Source organism: Xenopus laevis, chromosome 8S, assembly GCF_017654675.1.
Source record: "Xenopus laevis strain J_2021 chromosome 8S, Xenopus_laevis_v10.1, whole genome shotgun sequence".
In the NCBI taxonomy this organism is placed as follows: Eukaryota; Metazoa; Chordata; class Amphibia; order Anura; family Pipidae; genus Xenopus; species Xenopus laevis.
The window spans coordinates 63012782-63028054 of record NC_054386.1 but is presented as its reverse complement, the minus strand read 5'-3'; the positions used below and the strand labels follow the sequence as shown (position 1 = coordinate 63028054).

Here is a 15273-nt window from a genome sequence, read left to right as displayed (position 1 = left end):
AGTTTCTCACTTAATTGGCTTTTAGCAGAGAGCCCAGAACAGCTAACAGGTGCAAATAAGATACTTTGTAACAATTTTGAGACACAAAAACACAGTTTAGATAAGGAGAAATATTTTCAAACTTTTCCTAACCTGCCAAATTTTGTAAAACAAACATGGTAATTAGGGGGTGTGGCCACAGAAAGGGGTGTGGTCAAAAAATTGCTGCGCTACTTGCAGAAAAAATTTTTTGTCCCTCTTTTTACTTCCAAAATGTTGGGAGGTATGCGTGAAATGCCAGAGCATATTTTGAATTTCAGTCCTGGGCAGGAAAGTAATGAGAGAGATCGCTGGAGTGTAGATAAGTACTATATAATACAAAAGAGCCATGAATATCCTGTAAATTAAATCCTTATAAATGGTGAGTTCAGATGTCATTTCTGTCACATGACTCACTGGAACTTGTGTATTATAATAAATAAAGTACCCCCAGTTGCACAATATGAGGATATTAGAAGTTACCTCGGAGTTCCATGACCTGTATAAAAACACTCGGCCTTTGGCCTCCTCGGTAACTAATATCCTTATAATTTACAAGAGGGGCTACTTTATTCACTATATATATGTATATATATATATATGTATGTGTATATATATATATATATATATATATATATATATATATATATATATATATATATATATATATAAATAAAATAGTGGTATATGTAAATACAAAAAAATAGTATTGGTAACGCTCGAGTACTGGAAAGCACCTTACTAGCTCGTGCATAGGCACCAGTGCTACATGTGTGGCGATAATCAGCTTGTGATCATGAAGATAAACATGTGGCAGCAGGGGCTGGAGAATGGAGATAGATGCGAGCAATATGGCTGGCGGTCTGGTTCGCACGCTGTTACCCTGGGAAGTGAAAGTCAGTTTGGTTTGGCTGGAGGTAGGTCACCTCAGATCACGGCTACCTCTTTCAAATTCGACTTTACACGTTCTTACTTCAGCCTACTGTAACGCCGCATTTCTTCTCCCACTAGGGAAGGCACAATAAGGTTCCCTCACTGTGTGACTTTATTTCCGAATGAACTTAAAGGCAGGGCGGGGAAGAGCTATCGCTCCGTGTGCCTCGGTGCTGACAGGCTCAGTGATACGGAGAAGAGATTTGTCACACACAGAAGGGAGGGCCACGCACAGGTCACAAAGGAGGGTCTGTGCTTCCCTTTCTGTGCGGCGGGGATCAAGTGCGCAAGCAGGACAGGCAAGGGGTTGGCTTATAGTATTAGCGCTAGAAGTGAATCCCCGCAGCGGTACTTGGTGCATTGCACAGAGCGGTGCAGGCAGAGGATACACCCTTCCACACCCAAGCCCGCCCCTGTCTTTCTATGTACATATCTCTTAAAGCCACAGTACTCGTAGCACGAACAGCCGCTGCTTAGGCCCTATTAGAAAGGTTGTCGGGTCGGCAGAACATCGTGTGTTTTTTATTATACGTTTTAAACAAGATCTTGCATTCACCATCGATTGAAGCAATATAGTGACTTCGCCTTTGTGGTTGTGGTGAAGGTCTTTTCATGTTACTTTTTGCTGTTTATTTTCTTGCTTCTGGTTAATCGCCCTATTTTTATAACTGTTTTATTTGGTTATTCTGTTGGCAGGCCTGTCTTATTATGCACTGATCTCATATATGGTAGCAGCAGACCTCCCTTCTGTTTAGAGCATGTGTGTGTGCACTTAGGGAAGGGTGACCTCCAGCAGAATATACGCATGGCAAGAGGGTATTTTCTGGCGAGATGTAGTAAACACATACGTAAAATTATACATTGTTTTCTGTGCACTAGTAAACTCCCACAGGGGCCATTTAATCTGCTGCTTCATTTGTGAAGGCCTGCCCTGGGCTAGTGTTGCCACCTTTGCTAGTGGCTAAACCTAAATCAAAGGGGTGTGGCTTATGGTATCAGGGGTGGGGCAATGATGCTGGGGGTGGACATAATGATGTCAGGGGTGGAGACAATAACGTGTGGAGTTATGATGCCAGGGTAGGGTAATTGCATCACTTAAAGGGTTAATAAGTAAATATTTCCCTTTTACATGTCTTGCCTGGAACCACCATTTCATGATGGCCTCTGTGTTGCCTCAGAGATCACCTGACCAGAAATACTACAGCTGTAACTATAAAAGGAACCGCAGGGCCGGACCAAGGTATTATCGCAAGGGCTTTAATCAGTGCCCAACCCCACCCATTCCTGCATTACCATTTTCCACCTTACCATTCATATTGCCCCCTGTACCTGTGCCAGCACCTATCATATTGCCCCCATTTGTACCTGTGCTGCCAGTCAATCCCTCAGATGGCCCCCAAGTCCACAATCTGTACCTGTGCCAGCATAAGCTAAAACATCTATTATATTGTTACCCCAATCTGTACCTATGTCAGCAGCAGCCAAAAAAATCCATCATATTGCCCCTAATTTGTACCCGTGCCAGCAGGAGCCAAATATCCATCATATTGCCCCAAACATCTGTGTACCTGGCACCATATTGCCCCATTTACCTGAGCCAGCAGCAGCCAATCCTTCATATTGTCCCCAATCAGTACCTGTGCCAACAGCAGCCAAAAATGTCATCATATTAAAGGCCATGCAAACCACGGTTAAAAAAAATGAAAATCCCTCTAAAAAGTGTGCCTCCCCCATGACTGCGCCCTAGACGGGCACCTACTCTGCCTACCCCTAGTTCCGGGCCCTCAAAGGAAGAAGTGTGGAAGCAAAAGACAGAACTCTGTCTGTTAATTGGTTCATGTGACCTAAAGTATGGTTTGCTTGTGTACACAGTGAATCCTAGGATCCCAGGTAGGGTTGCCATCTTTCTAATCGGTGGAGCCCGTGCAGGGGGCGGACTGTGATGTAAAGAGGCGGGGCCGTGATGTGGAGGGACGGGTGTGATGTCAGGGGGCAGGGCTATGACACAGTGATTGGCCGATTGCTGTGTCAATCATGTTGAATCCTGCCCGGTTTTCCTTATTTGGAAAACCAGCAGGAAGTTTTGATCTGGGCAGCCCTTCAAAATATCGGGCTGTCTGGGTCAAAACCAGACAGGTGGCAACCCTAATCCCAGGGGACAGCACTTGTTTAAAATGGCAATTTTCTATTTATGATTATCCAATGGCACATACTATTAAAAAAGTATATTATTATGAAAATTGTTTGTTTACATGAAGCAGTGTAACATGAGCTGTTTTATGTAATATATATATATTTATAGAGACCTACATTTTTCAGTGGGTATAGTTTCCTTTAAGGGCTTATTTATCATGCTGTGTAAAAAGTGGGGTGAAGCATTACCGGTGACCAGATCAAGGTTGACCAGAACAAGCAATCAGCAATTAGATTTCAGTTACAAAACAATTACAAAACAAAAGCAAAGATAAGATTGTTTGCTATGAGCAATATCACCTTTTATGTTTTACACTTTTTTACACAGCATATTATATAGACCCCCATTGACGCAATTGGCTGGTTTTCCAGCAGTCCAGTTTCTCAATGTTTGAAACCAGACAAAAAGTTTTGAATCGGAAAGCCCTTTAAAAATTTAGATGTCTGGTTCAAAAACAGACAGGTGGCAACCCCTAGCTCTATCTAAATTCTGTGTTGAAAAAAGTGCAGGCACTTCCAAAGACCAATCCTCCAGGCAGACTTGTCAAATCATGAGTAATTTTATTTCGGTATACAAGGATACAGCCTTACGCGTTTCATATCATTCAAATACTTAATCATGAGCCTATAATAATAACATTACATGATGCATCCCACACTCAAGTATGCCTATGTATGTATGTATGTCTATGCTACATGTGTCCATAAAGAATCTGCATGAAAATTTTGGAGGCTGAAAAAACAATTTCATACCTTCCAAAGTCACATCATCTTAGGCTACTCCATTTCCACACCATCCCATTTGTGTGTGTGTCTTATTATCTTATCATATTCTTTTCTTCACTCTCATCTATTTTTTTCCTCTTTTTTCTATCAGTCTCTTTTCTGTCATTTCACTTTTTGTTTTCTCTTTTATTTTCCATTCTACATACTGTCTTACAAAGTTTCTTCTGCTCCCATCTTCATTTTTTTTTCCTTTGTCTCATGCTCTCCCATTCCAGCCCTTTCTCCTTTTCTTCAATTCTCTCAATTCCCTTTTCTCTCCTTTCCTTCTCTTGCCTACTTCTTCCCCGGTAAACCTCCTACTTACCGCCTTAATGTTATGCTTTACTCGTTAATTGCTTTCTAATTGCTTTTTAGAGCACTAGCATATTGGGCAGTGCTGTATTCTATTCTTCATTCTCTCTTAAACGTCATAGTTTTATGTTCTTCTATATTTTTTCTTTTGTAGTCTCACACCTTTTCTTTGTATTAGTCTTTCCATTCTTCATTTTCCTTCTAACCTCTCCCTTCTGGCAGTGTCCCACTTTTCTCATTTTGGGACCTTCTGTCTAATAAAACTGCACAGGGATAGGATACGTTGGACCCTAGTTAGCTGGGCATCAGGGGACCATACTGACTATTAGCAGGGAGGACCAGTAACATCAATTTTTTTTTTAATTCGTTAGTATAAAACAACAAAAAAAAACACAAAGACAAATGAAACTTTGAAATCGCTAAATCTTTATTAAGAAATAACTTACCGAAACTCCGCTTGCGCTCCTCTTCAGAAAAGGCAACAGTGCAACGATCCATTATGCGGTGCTCGATTTCTCCTCCCTGGCTATCTACTATAAGGAAGGATGGGAGGAGAAATCAAGCGCCGCACAATGGATCGTTGCCGGATCGCCTTTTCTGAAGAGGAGCGCAAGCGGAGTTTCGGTAAGTTATTTCTTAATAAAGTTTAATTTGTCTTTGTGGTTTTTTTTTTCGTTGTATACTAACGAAGTTTTTTTAAAAAAATTTTGATATTACTGGTCCTTTAAAGGAACAGTAACACCAAAAAATTAAAGTGTTTTAAAGGAATGACAATATAATGTAGTGTTTCCCTGTACTGGTAAACCTGGTGTGTTTGCTTCAGAAATTCTAATATACTTTATATAAATAAGCTGCTGTGTAGCCATGGGGGCAGCCATTCAAATCTGAAAAAGGAGAAAAGGCACAGGGTACACAGCAGATAAAAATAAGCTCTGTAGTTTACAATGGGATTCTTCTGAACTACTGTAAATTACTGTGTGCCTGTGCTTGAATGTCTGCTCCCATGGCCACACAGCAGCTTGTTTATATAAACTATAGTAGAGTTTCTGAAGTAAACACATCAATTTTACCAGTGCATGGCAACAGTTATCCCTTGTAAACACTTTAATTTTTTGGTGTTAACATTTCAAAACGTTGCCACTTTGTTGGTGAGCTGAATAAATGCTGATCACCTAATCAATTGCATCAGTTGTGCTGCAGGTCTCTTGCTTTGTGATATACAGTTTTGGGCTTTGGGCAGCATAGGGCCCGATACCTGAAGGCACCTGACATCAATCCGGTGGTTCAGACCTGGAGCAGCACTCCATTGTTGGGATCAGGTATAATGATGACACCACCACAATTCAATTATCCCACTGCCTCTCTCCTGCTACCCAGAAAGCTTTGGCTTCCTACCACCCTGGTGTCAGCCCTGTGCAGTTGATGTTGATATCTCTGCAACTCCACACAAGCCTCAGCTGCATTTAGGTTCCTATTAGAAGAATTATGTTCCTGATGGCAATAATATTTGTATTATACAGACATTATAGTCCAGAAATACAATCAAACTAAAATTTGAGGGGTTTGTTGACCTACACAGTTTGCTCTGTTTGCAGTGCGAATACACTGTGAACCCACAACAGCCTTGTATACTCCTGCACTACCATCTGCCTGGCGGCTTACACACTGCTGCTCTCTCACATGGGTACTTATATGTTGATGTCTACTCACATGACCCAAGTAGCATAGAAAAACTATAGACTTGGGTGCATGTGCTGCCTTCTGCACTTGTGTATTATAAACTGTTATAGATTGCCTGGTACCTCTCTGTCAGTCTGTCTGTCTGTATCCCCCAGGGCTGGTTCCCTCCTAGTATTTTTCCTGTCTGCTGACTTTCCAGCTTAGTCACTAATTTCAATGTGTTGAAGTTCTAATTCTTGGATGGCTATCAAAAGGATAAGTTGCAACTGCAATTTAATTGAGCGTATCATATCACACACTAAGGACTCTGAGGCAACTTCAGTAAAGGTCAGTGTGAATGTGAGTGCCTCCACATGACTAGTAGATTTGGAACAGATGTACACTTACAGGGGCTTAGTCCCTCTACAATCAGGCCAGGATTTGTGGAGAGACCACCAAGGCCCGGGCCTAGGGCGGCAGGATTTTAGGGGAGTCAGCATGCTGCCCAACCACACCCACATTGGTTCAGAAACACTGGGGATGCGCAAAAGATAAAATCGTTTTTTAAATTTCCTGTCCGCCAATCCCCATTGCTCCGTTCCTGATGATGAAAAAGGGAGGGGACATGGGCGATGAACGACAGCGGGCCTAGGGGTGCCCACTATGTAAATCTGGCCCTGTCTGCAATCAGGCCAAAGACTAGCATCAGTGACATAACAGTTGAGCCAGCAGATAGGCTAAGAGAAAGGAGAGAAGAGTTGTTTTTATGGCAATTGGTATGCAACTGCTGCCTGGAAACTAGGATTGCCACACAGGCCAGGAGGACTGAGATTCAAAAGAGAACCTGGCATTTTGACTACACAAAGGCATAAACTACCCCCATATGCCCAATAAATAGTGACTGTGATCCCCAACCAGTAGCTCGTGAGCAACATGTTGCTCTACAACCCCTTGGATGTTGCTCCCAGTGGCCTCAATGCTTATTATTGAATTCCAGGCTTGGAGACAGATTTTGGTTGTATAAAAACCAGGTGCACTGCCAAACAGAATCTCAATGTAGGTTTACAATCCACATAGGGGCTACCAAATGGCCAATCACAGCACTTATTGGGCACCCGAAGGACAATTTCTATGCTCGTGTTGCGCCTTTTACTTCTGAATGTTGCTCACGGGTTCAAAAGGTTGGGGATCCCTGGTCTATAGTATCTTACCACAGCCCCTCTGGCTTGTACAGGAATCTACAGACCAAGTGACAATCGCATTAGTGAGTGCTGCTAATTGCCACAGAAGCAAGTGCTGGGCAATTTTAGTTCCAGTTAGTGGGGAGACAAAACACTCCTGAGCCATTGCCCTATGTGTGAGATGTGTTTAAATGATGCTTTGGGTCAAGTAGAGATATACCTGCAAGTATAGGCGTGGAAAGTATCTTAATGGAGTGCTACAATGGCATGGGGACAGTGGGATTTATTATATGTCGCCCAACAACAGCTGAAAGAGCCACACAAATTGGACACCTCTCGCAGCGTTTGCGCTTGCAATTTAACAGACTGATGCTGAAGTTGTGTGAGGTACGTCGCGTCTCGCACACACGCACTGCTCACTGAAGGGCACATCCGAGCCCCTTTTTTGCCTGCCCCATATTGTAGGGAGGTGACATTGCTACATGTCCTCGCACCTCCTCCTCTCGGCTGCTTTTCTACGGTCTCTGCGGCCTGAGGCAGCTCTGTAAAGCTGAAGGAGGAGGCTGCTCAGCGCTGAACCACAGCAGAGTGAAGAAGGGAGGGGGACTCCTTGGTGAGTGCAGCAGGTCTCTGGCAGAGAGGCAACAGCCGGATCATTGAGAGACAGGGGCCCAGGTTATGTGAGAGGCACTGAGAAAGAGGCCCATGGGAAGTCCCAGGCAGATTCCTTGCCAGTGACAGTCCAATACTGAAAGACTAGAAGTCGGGAAAACATGAGGCCGGCTTAGGGTCCATTTAGCGAGTCAGGCAGGATCTACCATTGGAAAGGCACGAGCAAGAGAAACCGAGTCAGTATGGGATGTTGAGGGCAGTAAGAGATTGGACTCGGGGCACTGAGAATACGATCGGAGCGCGGCTGTCGCACTCAGTGGAAGGTTAGAATGAAACTTAAGGCCTCTCTGTGTTAGGGATAGCAGCGCTCCAGTTACAAGACTCCGCTTCCGTTAATTAACAGGAATGGGGGCACTAAGAGTAGAGAAACGACCAAAACCGTATATTTCCAATTCCTGTTGCAAAACAAAGAGTACTCAGTCCTTGAAATATGATGGCTACGTTTTCACCGAAGAAAAAAAAGTTTGTATCAGGGCAACTCTTTTTATTCTATGTGGCTAGGATTGCATCCCTATACAGTCATGTGACTGGGAAGGCATTTTGAATACGGATGAACTGAATCCAGGGTTTGACCCAATCACTGCACTTTTTGAAGGATTTAGGCAAATCCCAACTGTTGAGCCAAACAAATAATTCTGGACCAATAGATAATGCAACTTTTGGATTTTTCTAAAATTTCTCTAAGCTCAGTCATATCTGTGCTATAGTAGGTGTAGAATTGTGTATGTGGAATAAGTGTGCTTATAGAACATAAGCTTGGCATAAACATAGCTGTTATGTAGGAAAGATACTGAGGGGCTGATTGATTCTCAAGGTAACCATTCATGGGTTGATAGAAGTTTCTGACTAAGTCCTTCCAGGACTAGTCGCCAGCTTATGACCCATGTATGAGGACTTGATGATGGTCTGTGTGTCTAATATCTGTCTGAAAATCTGCCAGATATCTATTGGGTATCCCACTTGCTCCCCATGGATCTTTTTAGGGCCCAGTATAATCTAATTTGATAGACATGAATTGGCCCAGTGTGGGTTCCAAATCTGATCAACGACTGCTCATTAGGCACCACTGCAGCATATAAATAGCTTTTCTGCTGAAAGATCCGAACATTATCTGATGTTTCTTATATGTAGTTGGTAGAGATGTGCAACCCGAGTAAAATCCTTGTGCTTGAAGGGTAACATGGAGCTAGAGGTGGGCTGGGCATTTCATTGGTGTGGAACACCCAGCAAAAACTACAGCATCTGTGTCAGGGCACTGAGAAGGTACTCTGGGTTAGAATAAAGATTGTATTCTGCAGATTTTCCTATGTCCCCAATTATCTCCCAATAGCGATAGGCTTGAGTATGGTTGGGGGGTCGGCACCTCTCCCAATATCCCTATAAGAAGAAAATACCAAACTCCAAAGGCAGTGTAGCGGGGGGAACCCCTGCGTATTTATTAGTCACTTGATGTAACGTGTCGGGGGCGTGCCCCTTCGTCAAACATGACATGATTTCGACGAAGGGGCACGCCCACGAAACGTTACATCAGGTGACTAATAAACACGCAGGGGTTCCCCCCGCTACACTGGCTTTGGAGTTTGGTATTTTCTTCGTATTAGAATAAAGATTGGACATGGTAAGTTGGCTCTTAGCACTAACAGAGTTTTATATGAAGTTGCCAGTTTTAAAAATGGCACGTATTGTCTGTGGCCAGTAGGTCTGTGTGTGCCAGATACAGGTTCTGTATTCTTCCTATGGTCCAATGTACCCTCATTCATTGTTTGCATAGGCTGCCTATTAACTGCTAATTTAAGATGCAGCTGCCACCTATAGGAAGTCACCTAAACATTGGTAAATAAATATCCTTTGCTGCACTGCTTTTATGCAGTTAGAAGCAGTACTTATAACAGATGTAAGGTTACATGCTCAGATAAGCTACTGACTCGGACAGAAGGGGCCAAATATGCAGCTTAAATCTGCCTTGTATGGCCAACTTTAGACATAGACATTGGGTCATTTTGTCCTTTATATCACTGTTGAGCTGTTGTGTGCTCAATGAGAACCATGAATTAAAGGTCTTGCTAGAATAGTAAATAAAAGTTTGCCCCAGGTTGAGTAACAGCAAGCCCCTTGCTTACTGGTGCTTGTGGTTTACATAAACTGTTGACAGGGATGCAACACAAGGCAAATAGGACCCACATACTCCGTGATATTTCACATGTTACCTGGCCTACCAGATAAATATTTACAGCACTTTGATGTAGGCACAGTATCAAGAACGTTGTTCTCTGTGTTCTTGAGCAAGCACCATCTGGCAGCATTTGCTTTTATAACAAAAAGCAAGATCATGGATTGGTAATTGTATATCTGACCAATAAAAACAAGAAATAGGAACATGTAATTATGCAGCTTACATGTCGGTGAGATCTATATAGAGAGCACTGATAACTGGGTAACAGATATGTACAGATAGGTTCGTAGGAATGACAGCGTTTGGAGCTGAAGTACCAGCCCAGAGTGGACATGACTGTGCTTGTGGTATTTCACATACTGTATGTGGATCACAGCTATGCAAATAATGTATTTACTAATGGACTTTAATTTTATTAGACAGTCTTGGCCTAATCCAAGTAAATGTTTGTTCATTATTTAAACCACTTAAAAAATAGTTTCAGTGTCATAACATTGGAAATTAATGACGGTATTAGTAAATTTCAATTAGTATATAAAGTTAAGCATCCAAAGGCCTAGTAATAGGGTTGCGTTCTGCTGTACCCACTAGACCAAGTCTCTTGTGATAGGCTTAATGTTGCCTGTCCAGCAACAAGCCCTCCAGCTTTTGGGAATTGTAAAATAAACTGTTAAATGGTATATCGAGCAATAAATATGTTTACTGTACACATATCTAGCTTTGCAATTGTAAAAGCATGGCAGCATTCCCCCCCCCCCATAAATAGACTTTAAGTAAGCTTGTGGACTCATTACTGTTTGTAAGGGTTTCCTAAAAATTGAGCCTATGGTGTTTAAGTTGGGTCATGACCCTCTGTAGTATGTCAAATGTATTTAAACTAAATAAATGAAGTTCATAAATTATTCTAGACAAATTCCTGTGTCCTGGAGATGATCTCCTGAGACAAACCTGCTTTGTATCTGAGAATCAATCTGATCACATTCAGTATTTACATTGAAGGGGGTGTTCACCTTCCAAACACTTTTTTCAATTCAATTGTTTTCAGATTGTTCCCCCTCAAAAAAATACTTTTTTTCAATAACTTTTTCATGTCATTACTTTTTTTTACCGGTTTTTCAAAATCCGAATTTAAAGTTTAATGTTCCGGTCTCTGGTGTTTCAATCTGGTAGCTCAGTAATTCAGGTGCAGACTCTGAAATGTTACACTTTTGCAACATTTAGTTGATACATTTCTCTGCAGCATTTCTGGAGTATTAGCAACCATTGTATCAATTCAAACAGCTCCCATTAATGAAACTCGGATTCTGCTCAGCAGGGACAAAAATAAGAAATGTATCTACTAAATATATCAATTTTAAAAAGGGTCTGCGACCCCCTTTCCAGAGCTGCTTTAGAAGGTGAAAAATGAAACGTTATACTTCAATATTAGAAAAACTGTCACACATAGAAAATATAAAGTGGTTGATAAAAGTCTTTATTTCTGGTGAACAATCTGAAACCAACTGAACTGGAAAAATTGTTGGAAGGTGAACAACCCCTTTAATTATGGCTCACTGTAGGTTTGCTCAGACCAGAGCAGTTGAAGCTCCATGGGAACATATAAGATCACATGATAAGGGGTGTGAAGGGGCCATTTCACATTATCACCTGTCAGAGTTGTGACTTACGAATGGACAGGGGTCACCTATTAAGAAATAGTTATTAGAATTATTGGTGTTTGGAGGCCATAGGCATCACATTTTACATTATGGCCAGTGATGATTTGTTGGGATTCTTTTTAAAATCACCAAGTGTATTAGGCCTAAGGGGAATGTGTGTGTTGCTGGAACTTGTTCTGCTAGTGCTGATTACTGTGAATCGCTGGTAAGGAGGTTCTTGGGTCTTCCTTGCTTATGGAAAACTGCAGGGTAATAAGTTAGTTTTGGTTTAGGTAGATTGTACTGATTTGTTCTTGGTGTAAACTATAGTCAAGTGAATCTTGCTTGTCCTAACATTATTAGCACATTCACCATATTATTCATCATTAAGATGACAAATCAAGTCCTGCAACAGGAATATTCCACTGCAATGTTTTTTTTTTGGTTTATGGACATTGGTCTCTGTGTGAAGAATGTTATGTGGCCAATTTAATTGAGCAACAAAGATTGCATATTCACCATTCTATAATTACTGTGAACTACAGCATGTTTGGGATCTCTCCCATTCAAAGGACCAGTAACACCAAAAAATTGAAAGTGTTTTAAAGGAATGACACTATAATTTACTGCTGCCCTGCATAGTAAAACTTGGTTCAAAGACTCTACAATAGGTTATATAAACAAGCTGTTTTGTAATGGGGGCAGCCATTCAAAGGTGAAAGAAGAGAAAAGACACAGGATACACAGTAGAAAACACAGATACGATCTGTAGTATACAATGGGATTCTTCAGAACTTTTCTGTTATCTACTGTGTATCCTGTGCTTTAATGGTTGCCCCCATGGCTACACATGAGCTTGATGATATAAACCAGGTATCTCCAAGCTTTTTTTCTAAAAAAAGCACTAAACATGGTTTTTATGCAACCAAAACCAGGAATTCAAAAATAAGCACCTGCTATGAGGCCACTGGGAGTAACATCCAAGGGATTGGTGGATAACATGTTGATTACGAGCCACTGGTTGGGGATTACTGATATAAACTATAGTTGTGTTTCTGAAGCAAACTTTCCAGACACCAGTGAAGGCCAACATTACATTTTATTTTAATTATTTGAATACACTTTAATTTTTTGGTGTTACTGTTCCCTTAATTTCAATGGCAAACTTCAGTAAATAATTGTTATTAATAATAATCAGAATTGGTTAAGGGTCTGAATATTTTTGCAAGATATGTACTATATGTATAATGGTTTGAGACATATGTTTTATTACAAAACCTATATCTGGGAATCTCTCGAACATTCTGGTCACAGCCATTGTCATTTTCAGTTCCAAAAATTAGAACTAAAAACATCATCCATCGAAAATTTTGTAGAGGTGGCAAAATCCAAAAATAATGAATCTAGTGCATCCAGAATAGTGTAGTACTTCATACTTGTTACTATGACCTTTTCATATGAAGGGTGCCTCTTGTACTGAGGGGCTTACTGTATAATGGATGTTAACTGCACTGAATAGGTTCTATTCTGTATGATCCTCAATCATGGGGCTGCAATATAATAGGGCCTGCTGTGCGGTGGGCTTTTCCAAAAGGACTTGATGGGAAGGAGTCTAATGTACCAGGGAATTTCAATATGATGATGATGATTATATTGCATAAGCTTTAGGGGTTTCATGAAAACATTAGTGTGGGGCTAGGTAACTTCTTTTTACCACACAAGTTACCACAGGTAACACATTTGGCCTGTGACAAGTTTGTGGTATTTATGATTAGCATAGAATAATTACTAGCTGCCTGCCCCACTAATACTGAGTGAATATTGAGGGATTCACAGTATTGTCCTTTTGCAACAATGACCTTTATTTGAGCTGTAGCAGGTATATCCACCTGTGGCCCTTCAGCCCCCGAAAGTTGAAAAATGTGAGGGGGTGCTGAGGGCCACAGGTAGCGTGCCTGCTGAAAGACCAGAAGCCATTTTATTGGCACCTAATCCCACATTGGCTTTCTGTGGCTGCCGATGTTTGGCTGTCACACATTCACTAAAGGGTTCCGGGTGACGTGCAAGGCACGGGGCTTGCGGGTTGGGGTCACTTTGCTACTAATATGGCATCTGTGCCCTTTGCTTAGGGTACCGCAATATGTGTGTGGGTCGTATATAACATCTGTGCAGTTGCGCTCTGCTTATTGGCTCTTCAGAGCCCCAGGCTTTATAAGCGGCATCATTAGTTTCGCGGGCAGGCGGAGTAGTTTCGCTGACGGGATGTGTAGTTGCGCTGTATGTATATAGTGTGTCACACAGAGATGCCCTGTCCTTCTCCTCCCTCTCTGTGTCTCCCTGGGATGGATATGTATGTGTGTGTGCTTCTCTCCCCCGGCCCCGGCCTGGCACGTCGGGAGTTGTAGTTCCCCTTTGGACTCGCCCCCATTGGCGACAGTGGTGGGCGGCGCGGTGCCCGGACTACACTTCCCGTCACGCCCCGCGCGGCCTGGCTCGCCGCTCTCGCTCGCTCCCTGCCAGTGTCTCCGCCGAAGCTTCTTCTTCTTGTCCGGGCGCACGGATAGCAGCGGGCACTGAGCTTTCCCCGAGGCAGCTGCCGGTGGCCCCCAGCCCTTTCCGTCTGGAGTTGGATCCCGAAACAGGTGCGTCGCTTTTCCCAACCTCTCTTACCCCTCTCCCCCTCCTCTTCCTCTCCCCGGGTGTCCCCGACGCTCCGGACATTTAAACCCCCCCACCGGGCTGCCCATCAAACAGCCGGCCACTCCATGCGGGGCAGGGCGCCTGAGTCCATGTATGGGGTCGGGGGAGAGGACCCAGCTGATCGCCATCTCTTACCACTACGCCTCGTAAGCTCCATTGGGCAAAGGCAAAACATTTGGGGTGTAACCTCACCGGGCTAGGGTGAGAGGGCGTGGGTTGCCCTAGTAACAGACGGGGGTGTTAGCCTGAGCGGCGGGCCCCGTACCAAGTGCTTATTTACCTGTGCGGATCGGGTGCGGTGCGTACATCAGTAGTCGGGGCTGTCCCACCAGGTATTGAACCCCTTCGCTTCCGTGCGGCTGTTCCGCTGGGATGCGACGTGCCGCAGGAGTTCAGCGACCCCACGAGCTACCATCGGCAATCGCTTAACTTGTTCGGTGCGGGAGGGGGTGAGCCCGAGCTGCACCTCTCCCCTCCTGCCCCGAACTACTGTGGGTGGGACGCGACCTCCCGGGCGGCTGTCGCGATAGTGGCGAATCCTTCAGCACCACAGCCGGTCTAGATGCAGATAGGATAGCGATCAGCGCACGGGACACATTGTAGTTGCACTGTGACATGTATGTGACTATAAATATAGTGCAAATGGCATGTGTATGAAGTTGAAATAAGTGCGTACCGGAATATAGTGTTTGTGTATGTTTGGGTTACTATAAGTAATCCTGTAGCACACATGGATTTTCAGATGTGAATTCTGCTGCATACTTGCTAGGCTTTTACATGTACCAAAGCTATTCTTTATCTTTATGTACTAATTCTTTAATTTATGTTCATTTAAGTGGATGGGCATAGATACCTATTTAGGTGCAGAAGATTATATATAAAGGATCGTCATGGACTCTGCTGATGGGTAAGAGTGATTTATGATACTCTCAAGGGATGATGAGTTGGAGAAGGAACAGTGATTAAAACTTGAGGCCCTCCAGCTGATGCTGAATTACAGCTCACCCCCTCTTCTGATAGCTGGTGAATG

At 43.0% G+C, this 15273-nt stretch overlaps 1 protein-coding gene across 9 annotated transcripts in view; it reads left to right on the top strand.

Moving 5' to 3' along the window:
* The first annotated feature begins 915 nt into the window (after nt 1–915).
* The window catches only part of bcorl1.S (BCL6 corepressor like 1 S homeolog), a 53941-nt gene continuing 39583 nt past the window's right edge, over nt 916–15273 (top strand). The window contains exons 1-2 of one of the 9 annotated variants that reach the window (XM_018233000.2): nt 13753–14185; nt 15080–15150. The gene's annotated coding sequence lies outside the window, so the exon portion shown is untranslated. Of the gene's footprint in view, nt 936–7652; nt 7675–8122; nt 8196–13752; nt 14186–14211; nt 14576–15079; nt 15151–15273 lie in introns of those variants that run through there. The other 8 variants (XM_041575269.1, XM_041575268.1, XM_018233002.2 and 5 more) reach the window with 8 other exon arrangements.